Genomic DNA, 19,419 nt, shown 5'->3' with positions numbered 1-19,419 from the left:
TTTTTGTAGCTGGAGTCATTCAGGGCCCTGCTCTCCTAGGTCAGGTGGAAAAAAGCCTCCAAGGCAGGGGGCAGGTCTTCCAGGACTCAGCCAAGATGGTCTCTTGGATAAAGGCTCTTGGACAAAACCTTGCCTTCTTAAGAAACTTCAGAATTGGTTTGTGGGGTTTTTTTTGCTGAAAGTTACACTGTATGTTCTGTGTAGATGAGTGTTTTATTTCAAATAAAGGAAAGGAATGAATAAATTATGATGAATTATGAGGTTACAGTTCTGCAAGAGAGGAGATGAAAATTGCTAGGTATGCAGAATAGGGGTCTTGCTTTAGAAGACCTCATGGAAGGTACTCTATCATCTATCTATCTATCTATCTATCTATCTATCTATCTATCACCTATCATCTACCTATCTATCATCAGCAGCAGCTATTTACTTTGTCGTTGCATGAGAAGTGTTTAACCTGGAAATTCTAAGCTCAATCTATACTGATGTTCCCAAAATAAAACTTCTGTTTTGTTATTAAGTGAACAAGAAAATTGGCACACAATAGACCAGTCAATACACTTACTGGGACGACCAGAATATTCTCGGTGGAAACCATGTAATATTCTCTGGAGCGATCCGCAGTGCAATGTGACTTTCACATCAGATTAGGTTACCTTAACAGTTTCTGATGTGCACACACCACACAAGAAAACTTAAGGGAAGCATCTATCCAGGCCTAGTGATATTTACAGTGCTTTTCCAGAGAAAGAAATGGAATTTGTGAATCCTGCTAAAATAAAGCAAAACCTACAGGTTGCTGTGAATCAATTTAAATCAAAATGTTCAACTAACCATGGAAAGGATCTATTATGTGCAAGCAGTTGCTCTAATAATTTGTTGGAAATAAATCCCAGCAATGCATTAAAGCAGAAAGTACTTATTTTACCATTTGCTGGTGTGATAGAAATACAGAAATATGTCTGTGTTAATATTAGATTTATCTTGTATGTTAAAGCAGCAAATGCTTCATGAAGCCAGGGGATTCTTCCTTCCCAAGAGGTCCCTGGTATTTATACTGAAAGAATAAGTATCCTTTTGATAGTGGTAGTGGTAGAGCCCATGGAGTGTAGAAGTCAAGAGTGTTGGACTAGGACCTGAGAGGTTAAGGACTTGAATCCCCCATTCAAAGATGACCAAGCCCTATAAATTCCTGGCCTCTCTGGGAAATTCAGAAACTATGATCTCACCATGCACCTTCAAGATAGTCTCAGTAATGTCCATAGAAACAATAGGCTGCAGCCAACCTCCTCTGTCCTCTTTTACTAGCAGATGAGTGAATTTGGATGTTGTGCAACAGAGGGATCCAATGCCAGAGTTGCACCAACAGGGAATTCATTGTGCAGCAAAGTTACCAGCAACCTGCTGGTTACCAACATTCTGCTGGCTCAAACTTTCAACTTTGGATACAGCCCTGTGATACATGATTTTAAACAATTTCTCCAAAGGACCACAGCACAATTTGCCTCGCATGTTAGAAGGTTCCAGGTTTAATCCCTGGTGTTTCCAGATAGGGCTGGGGAATGCTCCCGCCTGAAACCCTGCAGAGCTCCTGCCAGGCAGAATAGAGATTCCTGCGCAAGCTGGACCAATGGTCTGCCTCGGCATAAGCCAGCTGCCTCATTTCCATGCCTCCCTCATTTGTTAGTGTCTGTTCAGAAACTATGACAAGAATCCCCAAGGTGATGTGTTGCATTCTACATGTCCCCTGGAGCATTTTAAGTCATCTTCATATTTCATTGTTTTCCTGAAGGCTGAGGGAGCTCTCCAGAGCCGTATTTGATATATGCAAGAAGCATCAGCTAGAAGGATATGCACATAAATGAGTTTTGCACAAGATGGTGGTGATGGTGAAGATGATGATGACAAAACATTGTTTTCATAATAAAATCCAGCAATTTCCAATGAGTTTGATGCAGAGGTGTCCCGAAGGGGAGAAAGGGCTGCCCCAACTTAGTGCAAGACGTTTGCATGATAGAAATTCAGAACACAGCTTATGTTCTTTTGCACACCAGCTTGTACAAGGCCTTAAATTATCTGCTAGCACAAGGTCCACCATACAGTGGGAAACATAAAATCTTGCACAAGTTCTTAGGATATGGACTTGTGAGAAGTCCATGTTCTGCAAACACCGCTGCCATCTTTTGTACAACAATTTACAAAACAGCACCATCTCCAGAATTTCTCCCTCTGCTTTGCCTCTGGGTACAACTGAACTTGATAATGTTTGGGTATCGGCCTGGGAAATTTTGAAGCCACCTGCTGCAAATTATTGCTTTATTATTTATTGAATTTTTATATTGCCCTTCATCTGAGGATCATAGGGTGGTTTACATTGTAAAAACACAAAAATTCATACCATAATAATAAACAAAAGCAATTCCCTCCCCACAGTTGGAAAGGCCATCAATTGTTTAATTACCGGTAGCCAAAGCTCTGGGAGGAGAGAAATGTTTTTGCCTGGTGCCTAAAGATATGTATTGAAGGTGACAGGTACGCCTCCCTGGGGAGAGCATTCCACAAACTGGGAGCCACAGAAAAGGCCCATTCCCATGTTGCCACCCTTCATACCTCTCATGGAGAAGGGCCTCAGATGATGATCACGGAGTCCGGGTCGGTTAAAATGGGGAGAGGCAGTCCTTCTTTCCCCTTTATATGTAACGTCATCTCAGGTCACTCAGCTATTGAAAATCCTACTCGATTCACAATATCAAAACCCACAATTTTCAATTAAAAGTTTATCATAAGGAAATACTCAATGAGATTTACAGCACATTCCTGTACATGTCAACTCAAAAATCAGTCCCATTCAGTTCAGTGAGGCTTATTCCCAGGTGAGTAGATAACTACAGCCTTTACAGCAGAACCTTCTATACGTCTTCTGTGGAGCAAGTCTCATTGAGCTCCATGATGCTTACTCTCAGGAAAATGGGTGTAGGATTACAACCTGAATGTGTTTAAATGGCAACAATTTAAGCTGCAAATTAAAAGTCCCCAAGTACTCATGATCTTAATAGACAATTACACTGTTAATTTCTTTTAAAGAAATTACAGTTTGAAAAAGTCCCTAACCACCAATTTACAAGACAGACCTTTCAACTCAATAATTAAAAAATTTCAGTGTATATTGGTTAACTACTCACCTCAGTAAAAAAAAATTAAAAAAATTAAATGGGACTTTTGTTCATTAAAATAATCAAAAACAGATTCAATGGTTTTTCCATTTAGGGACAGTTTCTGTCATACTTGTGAAGGTGTTATTGGAGGTGTTCGAGAAGAAGTGCAAAAATGGTGGCAGAGAGTGCAACAGTGCTGATTTAGATGACCTTTTCTTGTGGAGGGGGCTGATGAGAGGAGATGCCAGCACCATTTTGTGATCATATCTGGTTCTTTTCTGGTGTTCAAGAGCTAGCAACCATATTCTGTTATGTCAAGATTCTTCCAGCACTTTCTCAAAAGATCAAACATGTCCACTAGCCTAAGAAGGCTGTTGATCCCTCTCCTACTCTCTCTCAGACCATGACCATATCCCCAGTCTATGAGCACCACACTAGACTGGGGGAAGGAATCTTCCCTTGTGGTCAGTGGAAGAGAAAAAGAAGAAGAGAAAACAGCATTGGAGCTGCATCTCTTTGGCATTATGTTACATACCCATAGAGCTCTCATAGGGAACTCTGGTGAGGGATACAGGGAGAAATAATAATAATAATAATAATAATAATAATAATAATAATAATAAATTTTATTTATATCCTGCCCTCCCCAGCCGAAGCTGGGCTCAGGGCATCTAACAACAATCAAAATAATCCAACGTTCTAAAAACATTTCATTATAAAAATTAATTAAAATCAAATTGGTGGCAACCATTAAGCAAAATTCTGTGCAGATTGCCAGAGGAGGGGGTCAGGCTGCGCCCCGACCAAAGGCCTGGTGGAACAGCTCTGTCTTGCAGGCCCTGCGGAAAGATGTCAGGTCCCACAGGGCCATAGTCTCTTGTGACAGAGCGTTCCACCAGAAAGGGCAGGAAATATCTCTGAAATATACAAAGAAATAAAGTACAATAGTTATTACAGTGTGTACACACTGTGTGTGCTTGGATACAGCTCTCTGCAAATTCATACGGTTAATATCTCTCTGTGCTCAAAGAAGAATCGGCTAATTATTTAAAATGCATAGTATGGCTGGACATGAAATCCAACAGACATTATGAAGCTGCTAATCTGCACTCAAAACCATGACATGTTTTTCTTTTGTTTTCTCATTAGGCTGCTCTACAGCAGATGAGTCTAGACTCTAAAATACATTAATTGGACAATCTTGATTGTTTGAGCCTGCTAGGTGCTGACATCTTGTTATTAGATTAAGGCTCACTTAATCAGCGCGGGTGGCACTGTGGTCTAAACCACAGACCCTAGGGTTTGCCAATCAGAAGGTCGTCAGTTCGAATCCCCATGATGGGGTGAGCTCCAGTTGCTCAGTCCCTGCTCCTGCCAACCTCAAAAGCATGTCAAAGTGCAAGCAGATAAATAGGTACCGCTCCGGCAGGAAGGTAAACAGCGTTTCCATGCGCTGCTCTGGTTTGCTAGAAGTGGCTTAGTCATGCTGGCCACATGACCCCAAAGCTGTACACCGGCTCCCTCAGCCAGTAAAGCGAGATGAGCACCGCAACCCCAGAGTCCTCCGCGACTGGACCTAATGGTCAGGGGTCCCTTTACATTTACCTAATCTTAGTCTTTGTCTTTCTTCAGGAGGAAGAAAATATGAGCTGCTGCATTATTTGACCTAGGTTAGATTCTGCTTCCTATGGTACAGTCAACCCCCCCAACCCCCCCCCCCCGTTGAATAACCCCAAGGAACTCTTGAATATTTTCTCTTATCTTTGGGTGAATTTGGTGGAATGGTTTCTCTGCCCCCTTCCATTTCTCCGTCTGCTAATAGGGTGGGGAACTCTGAGAGGCCATTTCTGCAAAGTTTTATGAAGCTACCTAGAAGAGCACAGTTTGTTACATGTGTTCTTCCTTTTGTTGCCTGTGGTTATTTTCTTTTTTTAATCTTTATTTGAAAATTCCATGTCTTAAAAATAATAATCCTTAGTTTTGCAGTTGACAGTGAAGTTGACAGTGATTAACTGCGAAATTCAGTTATATCAGTACCTCTAGCACAGCTGGGTAGCTAACCAGCAACACTTGGGGGGCCAATTTATGATGCCTATAAACCCAAGCCAAATATGTAGTATACTCCCAAATTATATAACCAGATAGCTAGTTTTTGTATGAGACATTACAAGGAGATTTCCCCGTTGCAAAATGGAAATGCTAAATGTTAAGGCACAAATATACTTATCATTAATCATCAGACAAGTGATATGCACTTGAGGAATCTTTAAATAAGTGAAGAATATTACATGGAATTAGAATATAGGGATGGGATTTACTTTTTTCCTGCTTATTAAATGAGGCTGGTTGGCTTGGTTTGTTTACCCATAGAGGTTCCATTTGACAATGGGACATGCTTTTGCTTATTAAAAAGATTAAAAAGAACCCTCTGTATTTTCAGAACAGAAGAGTACAAATGAATGCAATGTTTTCATTTGACAAAGTCTTCTTTAATCATCATTGTATTCAGGAAGGTTACAGCGTGCTGTGTGAAGGTTGTTTCTGCATCTACAATATGGGATTGTTAAAGGGAAGGCAGTGCTGAAGCAGTGGCTGGGTCTTGAGAGTTTTCCCACTTGAGCTTCCACTGTAGGGCTCTTGTGCAATAACTGAGAAGGGTGTGAAAAGGTCCCTGCCTGTGATCACTGGGCGCAAAGGCGTAAATCAGCCTCGCAAAGCAGGCATTTCTGTGCTGAAAAGAGGGCTTTTAAAGGTACCGTAGGTGGTCATTATTAAAAGAAATAGCTTTGGGTCCAAGAAGCAGGTCTGTATGCAGTATGTTCAAGTGGTGTAAAAACTGGTAAAATTTCTAACAGTGCAATCCTATGTCTGTCTACTCCATAGTAAGTCCCTTTGGGCTCAGTGGTGCCCCCCCCAAGGCTTCCCCTCCCCTACAGAAAAGCAACCGAGTCTGTAAAACACTTTTTCTACCCTTGAGCAAGGGCTGCAAGTAGTTCAGCTATCTCAAGGTTTCCCATGCAGTCATGATGGTGCTTCAGAAGGCTGCCTGTTATACAGCAGGTCAGCTTGTCCTAGTTGAACAAAACAATACATTTCTACAAGGAGAGAGAGAGAAAATGAAAAACACACTACTCTTTATATATAGTATTGAAGAACGGTACTTGAAATCAAGAACCAGAGCATCACACATGATGACTAAGCCTAATCTCTTTCCTAAACTAGTAGCATCATGCAGTACTTTGACAGTTACTATAGGTCTGCCCAGCAATGTCCCTGGAAAAATCCACACAGCATGATTCTGCTTGATTTCTTTCTCACATTGGTACCACCTTGCAGAATTTAGGGAGTTAGTGCTGTCACAAATACTTTTTTAAAGTTTAGCCCACTTTGAACTTTGCAGTCCAATCATCTCGCCTATGATTACGTTTTATTTTTGCGCCCTTGAGCCAGCCTGTCTCACTTCTACACACACACACACAGACTTAAACAGTTTCCAGTGCCAATTGAAAGTTCATTATGCTGAATTGGACAATACTTTGGAGGACCTCATGTTGTTCATGATCATGCAGTGAGTGGAAGACCATGTTTAACCCTTAATATTTATCTACATTTTGAAATGTTGTCTATGTTTTGTTCATGTTTGGATCCAATTGGATGCTATTTTGAATCAAGATGGTGCACTGATCTTAGCTTGTAAAGTAAACTTGTAAAGTAAACTTCATGACAAACCTACTCCTAGGAAAGGAGGTAACCAGGTATCCTTCTTACATTACCCTTTGTTTGAGGAGTCTGCTGTAATCATTTCAATACTGCATTTTTCATTCAAATTTTGTTTGTTTACAAGACAATGTGTTATACCATTCACAATACACGGCCTCCTTTGTAACTGGACAAGAAAAGAAAATAATCCACTGCAACAATATGAATACATAAGTCTTTTGAAATTCTAATCAGCTAACACTAAGAAATGCGTAAGTAAAATGGTTTTTAATCGTTTTTTGCCTTTAATGTGGTAACACTGCCTTTTTGTTATCTTATCTGTATATCCAATGCTGCATTTTCTCATTTCTCAGAACATTCTCTTCTTCATGAAATTGTTTTTGTAATGCAAAATATGCAGCATTAAAGACAAGTATCCACAATGCAGCATTTTACAATATAGCTAACACTAGAACTATATACCAGGAAGAACAAATTAACCATATCTAATGTCTGAGATTTTAAAGCTAATATCATCCCTTTAAGGCTAATAATCCATATTTTACTTGACTATATCTGGAGGTATCCCTGGAAATAGTGCAGAATAATGCATTTTAGCTGAAGTAAAATGGCATCTCACTTCCACTGAGTCAGGTCCCTGTGGGATCAGGCCTTCAAGTGGTTGGTTAGAAGGTCCAGAAGCAATTAGCACAGTGCTGACCTTGACAGCACCTGATTCCCCCCCCCCCCGTCCTAGTAAGCAGCAGCAACAAAACTGAATGGAGGTCCCCCACCATACTACAGCTACTGGGCAGAAGTGGGTGCATAGCACAAGTCAGGTTAAAGTCAAGGTCTGGAAGCAAAGACTAGAGGTGGGTATATTGCCAAAGTCATGTAAATGGTCCAGTTTCAAGAGGCAATAAGAAAGACACAGAATGGCTACATACTGACAGACTGCAGAAACAAGTCTGAAGCAGCTGTTTATATATGGCCTGGCTCACAGGTCACATGGTCTATATAGACCAATGAGATGCAGTACCTCTGGCCATTACCTGGCTGGCACTATAGTGCAGCCTATAGCTCATTCAGAATGAAGCCTACCCTAGTTATACAGAGAGCATGGAAAGACTTGTGTATTTGTGAAACTTCTTATGCTATCACTAGTAATGGGAATCACATGCATGTATGGGGCTCCAGGTCACACAGCCACAAACTTAATGCATTTTTTCTAAATAATGTTTGTATGTGTACCAATCCTCTCTTTAGAAATGTTAGTCTGATCATTTTCAATATTTGGATCATGAGAAACTTTAAAGGTTGCCTTCTGTCAAGCTTCAGGGAATCCTATCCCTCTCTCGGTGGCAGCCAAAAAAGCAGATAACACGAAGAGTCCTTACCACACAATTTATTCAGTATTCACAGAGAGAGACACAAAGGAATGTAGTCTCTATGTCATGATGGCGTTGCTCCAAGTAAAGTCCCCCCCCCACGTTGTCCCTTTTCTATGTCACTCCTGCACCAGATAATCTGAGCTTTCTGTCTCTGAACTCTCTGTTCTACTACCCGTAATGCACACCTGGTTCGGGGTGTGTGTGTCAGGAATGCTTTCCAAGGACACTGAGTCTGTCAGCTATCTCTTCCCTAGTGTTTGTTCTTCTTGTTGTTGTTCATCTTCCATTATTTCCCAGCTTCTGCTCTCCGCAGACTCTGAACTATGCCCCTCTGCAAACCACTGTTCTAAATCTATACTGTCCTCCTGTTCTTGGGAAGGTTCAGGAGAAGGGGGGCGGCCCTCACCATTCCTCCTCAGTCCAGCCCCTGACACCTTCATAGCTAGGCTCCCTCCCTCCCTTCCTCTAAGTGTATGCCTCCTTAGGGTTACTATATGATAGTCAATAGTGCATTTTTATTATTCATATACGCTATGCTCATACTAAGCCATCTCCTGAAATCAGCACCACCAACAGATTTTATCCCACTTTAATGACATTTTAAATGAAATAGCTGTTTTCCTTTCAGAAGTTATTGAAGTTTAAAAAACAACAACAATATTAATATCAGAATAACTGCCCAAAGTCATGATAGTCTCATTCAACAGGATTCAGTTTTCTGTTCTTGCTGACTAAGCTGTACTTCTAGATAAGCTGCATTTCTGACTAATAACCTCTGGCGGGACCTCTCCTTCCCACCTCCTGCTATGCAGTATGGAAGGAGAAGAAAAATATAACTGGAAATGTACAGCAGCTACCTTTACCTTACCTTACCTTATTCATATATTATATATAATTTTCACTTTGTTAAAAGTCACTGCCATTCTCACATGGTAAATATTTTGTTTTCAGAACACTGTGTGTTATATAAGAGAAGTCAGTTTTAAAGTCTTCTCCTGAGCGCAGTTTAATAAAATGCTGTGTTTACCATCCACCAGAACCAAATGAGTGGCCTTTCATACCAAAGCCAAAGTGACTGGCTGAATCACCCACATGACTCTGCATCCCTGGGGCAATGGCTGAAGCTTCAAATGGGCACTGGTTCTAATGTAAAGTTCAATTTTTTAAATGAAAGGTTAGGCAAGCCAGAGTGCCTGCTTTGAGAAAATATTTTATCTTTATTTAAATCTATATTTAAATTCTGTTAGGTCCCTGAGTGAAAGCCAGGGTAGACAGGTGGGGTCCTACATGAGAGCAAGGAGAGGTGTTCAGTGGGGAGGTGTACCTGAAGGAGAAAGGATTGGTACACAATTTGTTAGTAATTGTGTATTCACATTTTTATTGTGTATTTTTGTTATATCTGTGGTGGGGATTTTTGTTTTCTTGTACACCACTTAGATACATTTTTATATATTAAGCAGAATAGAAACAAACAAACAAATAAATAAATAAAAATATTCAGGACTGTAGTGAAATGAAATCAGATTAGAACTAAAAACTATAGATACTACAGTGCATGTAAAGATTACTCTGTCAATGATCTCCTGTAAATTGCCCAGTGATCTTTCTACAGCACAAATATCTTAAATTTCTCCTACCAAGAATCCAGTGACAGATTTATCTCAAGCAGACACATAAAGTAATATGCATTTAAAATTTAGAAATAAATTATTTAGAATTTATTTTACTATCTATAATACATTGTTACCTTGGTAGGGATATATATAGGCAACACAGTTGTGTGTGTCCTTAGAAAGGCGGGGAAAACATTTTTGTTTAGCATTGAAATGTTTGCCCTCTGGATCGTTTAAGAATTTCAAACCAGCAATGCATCAAGTAATTGCCGTGATATGTTCATTTACTCCTTTATGAAGTAACTGAAGACAATTATTTTAGAACTGAATCCAAACTTGCCCACTTAAATTAAGGCACACCTGCCTCTATCCTTCTTAGTTATTGCTTATATTGATGTTTGTCTCCCCTGAAGGCTAGTCCATGTTTCTGCTGCCTGGTTCAAACTGAATCAGAATGATTTACATTGCAATTGAAGTCCTGTTTGTGTTCCAGACTTTCAGTGAAGCTCATTCCGGCATTAATTTAAACAAATGGTGAATTGATAAGACAACACTTTAAAACAAATAGATATGAAAGTCTCTCTGCTCAGCTAGCACAGAATTCACAAGCAAATCCCCCCTAGGATTCTCATAAGATTATTGAAGTGATGAAGAAAGGGCAACCCATTCCAACTTCAAATTGATAAAAAGCTTGCTTGTACATTGCCACACTCAATGAACACAGCGCCAAATATCGTCTTCCTTGTAAATGATGAATGAGCCATCAGCTACTAATCTCATGTTCAAATGACCCTCATCAGCATGTCTGCCCTTCTTCTCATAGCAATAGTCATTGCTACATTAAACTGCTATGAAGTGGGATCTAGTATTTTGGGGTTCTTAAAGTTCCTCTTTAATGCCTTTTGATGTTACAGTGGTACCTCTGGTTATGAACTTAATTCGTTTCGGAGGTCCGTTCTTTACCTGAAACTGTTCTTAACCTGGTACCACTTTAGCTAATAGGGCCTGCCGCTGCACCGCTGCCACATGATTTTTGTTCTCATCCTGGGCAAAGTTCTTAACCCAAGGTACTACTTCCGGGTTAGCAGAGTCTGTAACCCGAAGTGTTTGTAACCCGAGGTGTTTGTACCCCGAGGTACCACTGTATTGACTAGCTATTGGGGAGTGGGAGACAGTTTGAGTACAGCAAGAGCAGGTAGAAGCGAAAATATATGATGCTTCCCTTTGACTGAATGTAATCTAGTAATAGGCCCAAATTGTTTTCTCTGAGAGCTGATATCCAGGCAGAGGTTTTCTAAGTCTACTGTTTGAGATGGTTTAACATATCTTCTTCCCACAAAGGATGTGGTCTACTACAGATATATTTTCTAATATGCACAGCTTGTTTTCTTGCACTGGCACCTATGGCCCTCCAGACATTGTTGGACTCCAACTCCCATCAGCCCCAGCCAATGGACAGAGGTGATGGGAGTTGAGTCCAGTAGCAACTGGAGAACCACATGCTCCCCATCCTTATGTTAAGGATCCAATGCGACAATGAGTTTTATGAGCTGCTGACTTGGTAGAAGCTTTACACACATGGAGCTTCCTCCTGATCTATGGCAACAATGTTTCTTCAGATGCTTCACTTTATGCTGAGCTGTTGGACAAAATGGCAGACCAACCCCAAATTAAGTTCTTTTATCCTTTATAAACCCAACTGAGAAACCATCCACAAAGGCATTCACAATATCAATATCTTTTAACTGAGAGTAGTTGATTAAATGATTTTCCAACCCTCATCCTGTCCTTCAAAATTAGTATCATGAAGAGGGGTTACTGCCCTACAATAGAAGATGCCTTGAATGAATAGATAATAACAAACACCCCATTTAATCTTCTCCCTCTGTACATAATGCAAAACTGGCAACATGGCTAAATTCAACGTACATTTGAAACTTTTTTCTGATCTGTAATTTATTTGCAGGCATTAATTATCTAGAATGTATCCATATTTGCATTTCAGCATTTAAAAATTTATAAGCTTTCAGGGACATGGTAATGCTGATGTGCTTCTTGTGAGGAGAACAAACAAACTCTGTGGGCCTTGTTTTAGAATCTTTCTTCATCTATAGATTTTTGCTTGAGAACTTCTCCATTTATTGTCTCTTTAAAAACATTATGTATCTGAGAATCTGTCAGCAGCTGGCACAGGTGGGCCAGGAGTGATGTCACACGGTGGCTGCTGGTTACCAAGAATGCTCTTGCCTGCCCTGCTAAGCTGGCAAATAAGGGGGGGGGGGGAGAGATATGGCTGGGAAGATAAGGAGTCTAATACACCGGAGGAACAGGTATTCTGCTTCCTTCTGTCCCAGCACTGTTTTTGGAGAACAGTGATTAGGAGCCATGAAGGAACTTTTTCTGAGTTGAAGGACTCAGCGGTGAGCTGAGACACAGAGATCAGCAGGCAGGAGGCCAGGTGGTGATGATCATGAAGCAGGAGTGTGGAGAGCGGTAGGGTGTGTATTATAAATAGAAAATACGTGTCTAATGATGAGCTGAGCTCCCAGCCTTCCTTAATTAGTACTAAGGGACTCACAAAGCCTCCTCTGTACTAGGGATCGAAGGATCTGTCAATTTCATTTCTCTCAGTTTCTCATTTTTACAATCTTAAATTCAGTTCTCCACATTTCTGCAGCGGTTTGTATTATTACTTTTTTAAAAGATCCTCACAAAAATTGATCTAGTTTTTGATGTGAATTTCTCCTAATTAGCAAGTTTTGGTATGCAATTTGACTAATGCACACATTTTTGCAAATAATTTTCTCAAATATAATGCAGTTTTTATATGTCTCACTAATAAGTGAATTTGTATTTGCTCTTCTCCCTAATATATGCATTTCTGTAAACATTGGTTAGTGAGATAATAGTATGACAAAGCTCAGATAAGTGTGTTTTTTATAGAATGGCTATGTTTTTTAAAAAATAATATAGAATTTATTATCTTGTTTACTTTAAATAATTTCTCATTCTTTCATGACCACAATGGCTGAAACAATAAACATACAGCCAGATTTGAAATATTTGTTACTCACAGAGAATCAAGATTTATAGGATAATAATGCCTGAAATGAATACTCACTACTGTTAGTCGCATGGTGTTAATTTAGTTTACTGTTCCTATAGTAGATCAGTTCCACTTCACAAAATAATGAAACTAGTGCTTTCTCATCTGGGGTTTTTTCCCAGGGTTCCCCCTCCTAGTTTTGTTTTGTTCTGTCCCCTACCTTGCCCTGTTCTGTTCCTAAATATGGAAGGAAATATTGTCTGGGGAAAATAAACAACGGTATTTTGGGGGGTAAATATATTAAGATTCAGCCATTTACAACATGTGGCTTGCAAAGAAAAGCTGTTTGACTTACCCCTGAGAAGGAAACCTAAAGCAATATATATTTCCCAGTTTCACTAATATGCTACATTAATATTTGACAAGGCATACTGTAGATTGCAAATTCCAGCTCTCTTGGTGGCAAAACTCTAGAATTTTCATTTACTTGGATCAAAAGATTAATCAGTTAAACGTTACAGAGTAGCCTCCAAATGTGGTACTTATGAGACCCCAAACAACCATGCATGTATATGTTCTGGCAGTTGGTTCTGACAGCTACTACAGGCATGCATAAAGCTCCTGTGTTCCCAGCAAGGAGACTGCTATTACTACTGCTACTCACTCAGCATTCCAGCAGCTCGGGCAAAGGAAATAAATCGGTACCACTGTGTCCTTTTGCTGCTGTTTTGTGTCACTCTAAGTGAGGGCATAGAGAAGACAGGAGGAGACTGTTCAACTGCTGAAGTTGCTGCAGTTCATAGCTGCTGCAACAGAAGTACAGAAGTTTAGATACATGTGGTTGTCTCATTTAGTCACCAGTGTAAACTAAACCTTTGTTAATTAATCACCAAGGGCCAATTTTAATTAGCAGAGCTGTGAATTGAGCACACAGTTGTTTATTTCTAATGTTATTTCGTGTGTTCTTGTAACTGGGAATGAAGAAGTCACAAGACAGTATTAAAACCGACCCTTCTAAGGATGGACAGCTATTGCTTCTTACATTATAGGTTGGTTTGGACCCAGGTTGAAATTCCCACTAAGCTGTTATTGTGGGCCAGACACTACTTTTCACTTTACCTCATAAAGTAATTGTTAAGATAAAAAGGAGTAATTGATTTTAGGTCCTACAGAATATAAATAAAGAACTACAGTATGGGTTGTTAGGGGAGAGAGGGAGACAGTGTGCTCCTTCGGGGGTACTTTGTCCACCTTTGGTCTCCAACCTGCACTGAGCACTCACCTGTGGCTCCTAGAAGCTGTCAGTATGCAACATCAGCCACATCCCTGGAAACAGCTTCAACTGGCCAGCTAAACCAGATGAGGGTAGCAGATGGTTCTCAAACCCTCGGTGAAGTAGGGACTTGCCCTGCATGTGAATACAGGCTCTGGCAGATTGAGCCAATGACACCAATAGTGAGTCCAATGGTCATAAAGGTGGTTTTTGCATGTAAGTAGAGGGAAGTGAGGGACAGGGGGGACATGTTGACCTGGGAAGGTAGCCTATCTTGAAGAAGGAAAACTCTGATCCTAAACCTCCGCTGCCTTGTGGGATATCCTCAGGAGAAAAGGCTAAGGAGTAAACCCTACACAAATCCAGAGTCCCTAAGATGGTTGGATGGCATCTTGTATACCTCCTTCATGCAACTCCTGTAGCCAAGCTGGTGCCCATCATGTTGATCTGCCTTCTTTTGGACTACATTAGCGAGGCCTAGAGGAGGGCACTGATGTCTGGTAGCCCAGAACTTCCATTCACACTTCTCAGGCTTGCACCTCAAGGAGGTCACTTTGGTGAAGCATTTGACTTCACCCCTGAAGGAACACTCCATTGTCTCTTGAGACAGACAAATGCCAACATTTATTCCCAAACCACTTATAATTAGGTTGGGCACAGATGCTTGCATCTAGGAAAATGTTGAAAGCCACTATGAGACTATAGGTTAAAGTGGATCATAAATCAAATAAAAATAAATAAATGAGGCACTTCTTCACTCAGGCTAACTTGATGAATGGACCAAAACATTAATAATGGAGGCACATTTGATCTTTCCTGCTACTTCATTGGTCCATGCCTAACATATCACAGTGTAGGAGATGAAAAAGTATCCCAGAAGGCTATGAAAATGTAAAACTGTGAATGAAGTTTGTAGCGAATTACTGACAAAACTGGTATAAGAATTTACTGCAGCACTAATCGCTGGATGATTTGAAAAGACATGCAGCAAAATATTTAAGTCCAATTTTATTTGGCAAGTCTTCAAATAATTAAGCTCCCTTTGTTCAGTTTTTCATTACAGCTCAAATAAATAGCAAGTGACTGACTACTATTTTGGGCTTAAACAACAAAGAGCAAATGAACTCTCATTCTGTGTCATAATTATAACTCACATTCCACAGCCATCATTCATTGTAATTAAAAATCATATCCCCTTTTCCTGACACAGATAGGTTTATGGCTCCACAGCGTTCCCCCAAGAATTATGTGGCAATTATAAAAGTAGCCTTTGTATATATATTCTGACCTAGATTATTTGCAATATAAGGAGTTCAGGATTTGAAGACAGTAACTAATAGTCTCATAAAATTTACAGATTTCAGAAAGAGAAAAGTTCACTGCTATAGCAGCCAATAGACACTTTGTTAGAAATAAAGCTTATTGGGTCAAAGGTTGTTCTGGGAAATAATCCAGCAAAAAGCATATATAGATGTAGATGTAGATGTAGATGTAGATGTAGATTCACTTCCTATTCACATCCCAAAGTGTTATAACAATAAAAACGCCAACAATAAAACATCCAATTATATATTCCGCATTTTAAAACTTACTGAAAATTGTCCCTTTCATATCAAGTAAGAACAGGGATATGCTTAACAAGTTCTACCCTACATATTTATAGTAGTTCTCATATTACTCAAGGAAATGTACTGATATGATACTGGTATGAATTTATTTAAAGCACCACCAGTGATGCTGTTCCCTTTTTCCTTGTTACAGAAAGCATTATTTCATTTGTCCACTGGTATTTTAGAAGGAAGTGTTGAATACAAGGCGGTCCAGGCCACTTTGCTGCCTGAAGTGAAGAATGGTATGAGATAGTATTCTCCATCTCATCTGAGGCAGCAGGCCAGATTAGGCAGACTAGCAGAGGGAATGTGGAAACAGAAGGCGGGTGGCTAAGGGCTCAAGACAAATAGCTAAGAGCTACTGCTGCCGCCCTGAGCATCTGTTGTCTGAGGTGAGTGCCACACTGCCAGCATTGGTTGAATGACAGTGAATATTGCTTTAAAAGGCATCTCTGAGATTGCTATGCTGCAGAAAGACTTACTTAATGCTTTGAAAAGAGGAGTACTAAGTTCAGTGCTCAATGGAAGCAGAAGAGCATGAAGTAAAATCAGAACCATGCACCACTGGTTTGCTTTTAAAATGCCTGTCACAGAGGTACATCTTATAACTAAGGATATTATTCTCCTTACAAGTACTTTATTCACAGAAGAGGCAGAGTTATTCCACTATCAGGTGTAGTTGGAAAATAACTGAATGTATTTACAAGCCTAGGCTGAAATGACAAAATGTGTGAGTAGTCGTTAGATGCCTTTGTGGCACTGAATAAGGTGAACTGATACTTCAAAAGGTGCCTTCCTTCTCCCCTTTAAACTCAGTATCCTCCCACACAGTTACCCATTTCATTATTATATTTCATTATCTGGTACTTTGAGAACATCTTGATGTAGAAAGCCTTTTTAAAAATTTTCATTCCCTTCTAGGTGGGGGTACATTTTTTTCTAAACAGTAGCAATAAATTGTTTGTAAAATGTGGTGCTTTGTAGTTGAATCAGCTAAATTGGGGCACATTTATGAAGTCTAAGGGCAAAGGAGACTGCAGTGTTGAAGATTAAGATTGCAATCTGATTCACAAGCACTTGGGAATAAGCACCACTGAACTCAATGGAGATTACTTCTGAACGTCTTTTCGGCTCGGGTGGCGGTTAGGCATTGGAATAATGTGTTGTGGTGTGTCGAAGGGCTAGGTGTGGCCATCGCCTATGCCTTCAATTTTTTGGGTATTCCGTTAAAGGAATCTGGTGGTCGTGTACTCTGTCTGATGCCTGCTTGGCGGGAGGCCATGGCACGACCCTCGGTGACATCAGGGGAGAGCCTATAGTTGGATTAGCTTCAACAGGCTCCACCTACTGGTGAATAAACCCCCTTGTTTTAGACATCCAATGCCTACGCCAATACCTTTTCACTGCTGTAATCAATAAAGTTGTGGCCTTTTCTTGCCCATTAACCTTATATCACGTGTCCTTGCGTATTCATTTCACATTGCGGGGGTCGGGTCCTCGAACCACAATAATATATTTAACCTGAAAATATGGCCAGTGGAGATCTGCTTGGCTGCCCTCCAGTTGCTTTTAATGTATGGTCAATCACCTCAGTAATCAGAATAAGTTTGAAATCCATTTAATGTGCAAAAGGCTTTACAATGCTCATTGGATTAATTTAAACCAAGACTGGGGAACCTCAAGCCTTTAGAATCCCACACCCTCACTAGCCCTTGCTTAATACCTCAAGTATTTTTGCCTGGCTGGAGTGTGTCTTTAAACTTGGACACAGCCCCAAACCTGTGTTGTATTCCTGCTTCCCCAAGTTTTGTCTTGTCACTATGTTATGAGTCCAAACAAAAGCTGTGCTGATTGTTACTCACTCTATACCCTATACTCACTCTATTGCCCTAAACCTAGCATGCCTAGTATGGATGTTTACTTCTCTTCTCCCTGAATTTTGTATATTGAACCAACCACAAGATTAGCCCACCTTTGTCAGATGTGCTTCATAGGCTGCCAAATTTGACTTGTGATCTGTCCAAGTCTGCTTTGCTCCCCACCATTCACTTTTCAGGGAAAAAAAATGCTTATACCTTTTGGCATGAGTAGCTGAAATTTGCAGGCATTCTAGTGCTTCAAGAGTAGATAAAATCTCCCAAATTTTGTGTGTAATTGTGTGCTGAGCAGTGGCGTAGTGTGGGGGTGCAGGGGGGGCCGGCCGCACTGGGCGCAACATCTGGGGGGGCGCGCTCGCACTCGCAGCTCTCTGCCCCTACTAAAATCCACGGGTTAGGGGGCGCAAATTACTTGCCTTGCCCCGGGTGCTGACAACCCACGCTACGCCACTGGTGCTGAGCACCATGAAAGCTTTTTTGGTTTAAATGAGTAATCTATATATTTTTATTTTGTGGCAGATTTGGATGAAATTTGCAGACAGCACAAATATTGCCAAATTTCAGAAGCCTAGCTATAGTAGATTCCCCACAAGGGCAGCGATTACAGTTTTAGGGTGGATTACAAAATCTCTCTTATAGCTTTGTGGGTAATCGGTCTGAAAAATGCTGAGAGGTGTCCCTGGATAAGAAACTTGCCAAATTGCAGACAAATAGGTCCAGGGACTTTGTGCTAAGCATATTTAGAGTTGATGTGGGATGGAAAGATATAAACTTTCCAGTCAAAATCATTCTCTCTGATTATAAACTAGATCTGTCTGTCACAATGGAACTCTCCTCCACTTTCTCCCCACCCTGGTGTCTGACTTTCCACCATCAGCCCACCCCGATTTTATACTAGGCTCAGACACACTACTTTCTTTCCTTGTTTTGTCCATCAAAATGCAGTTTCTCTACTGCCAGTTCCTGGTTGCTCTGCAGCGTCCTCTGGTGTCACATTTTAATAATGCATTATGAATGTTACAAGCAAAACTTAATGTGTCCATCTACTTCCTCACCCCTTCCTTAACAGTATAAACCATGAGTGTCAATCCGCCCTTAGTGTCTTGCCTGAACCCAGGCTCATGGTTTAGTTCTTTCCAGATTAACAATGGCTTGTCCAATGGTTTGCAGTTTCTGGGTTGTCTGAGAGAATCAAACCACAAGTCCGAGATTAGATGATGTACTAAGTCAAACCATGGCTTAACTCAATGCAGAACAACCAGAAAAGGGCAAAGTGGCCACTATCTCCTCTCCAGGAACCCATGTGCTTTAGCATTCATGTTAAGTCATGGTTTGGCATGATGTGTAAACAAAACCATAATAACCTCATGACTGAGCTAAAATTTGAACCACTGGACCGCATAAGAATAACAACACGCCCCATTTTAAGGTTGCCTTTTTAGTTGAATGTCTCTTGGAATTTAATTGCAGTTAAATCTATTGAAGGGTGAAATAACACTTTCAGACTTGATTCCCCCCCCTGTGCATAGCATCTCTAGAGGCCATGTCTTCCCAAGAGAAAACTGTGCCATTACACATAGGATTTATGCTGCAATAATGTTTTTCCCCACAAAAGAATGTGATCAACTTTCTGTTGAAAAGAGAAATCAACATGCATTTAACAGAAAAGATAGGAATGTAAGGAACAGAAAGTAAACTGAACTGGATGGGATTTCTATTTCTACAGGATATATTCAGTGTGTGTAGAGGGAAAAT

Source organism: Podarcis pityusensis (genome assembly GCF_964106645.2).
Source record: "Podarcis pityusensis genome assembly, chromosome: 7".
In the NCBI taxonomy this organism is placed as follows: domain Eukaryota; kingdom Metazoa; phylum Chordata; class Lepidosauria; order Squamata; family Lacertidae; genus Podarcis; species Podarcis pityusensis.
Note: the sequence above shows the minus strand (reverse complement) of the source record.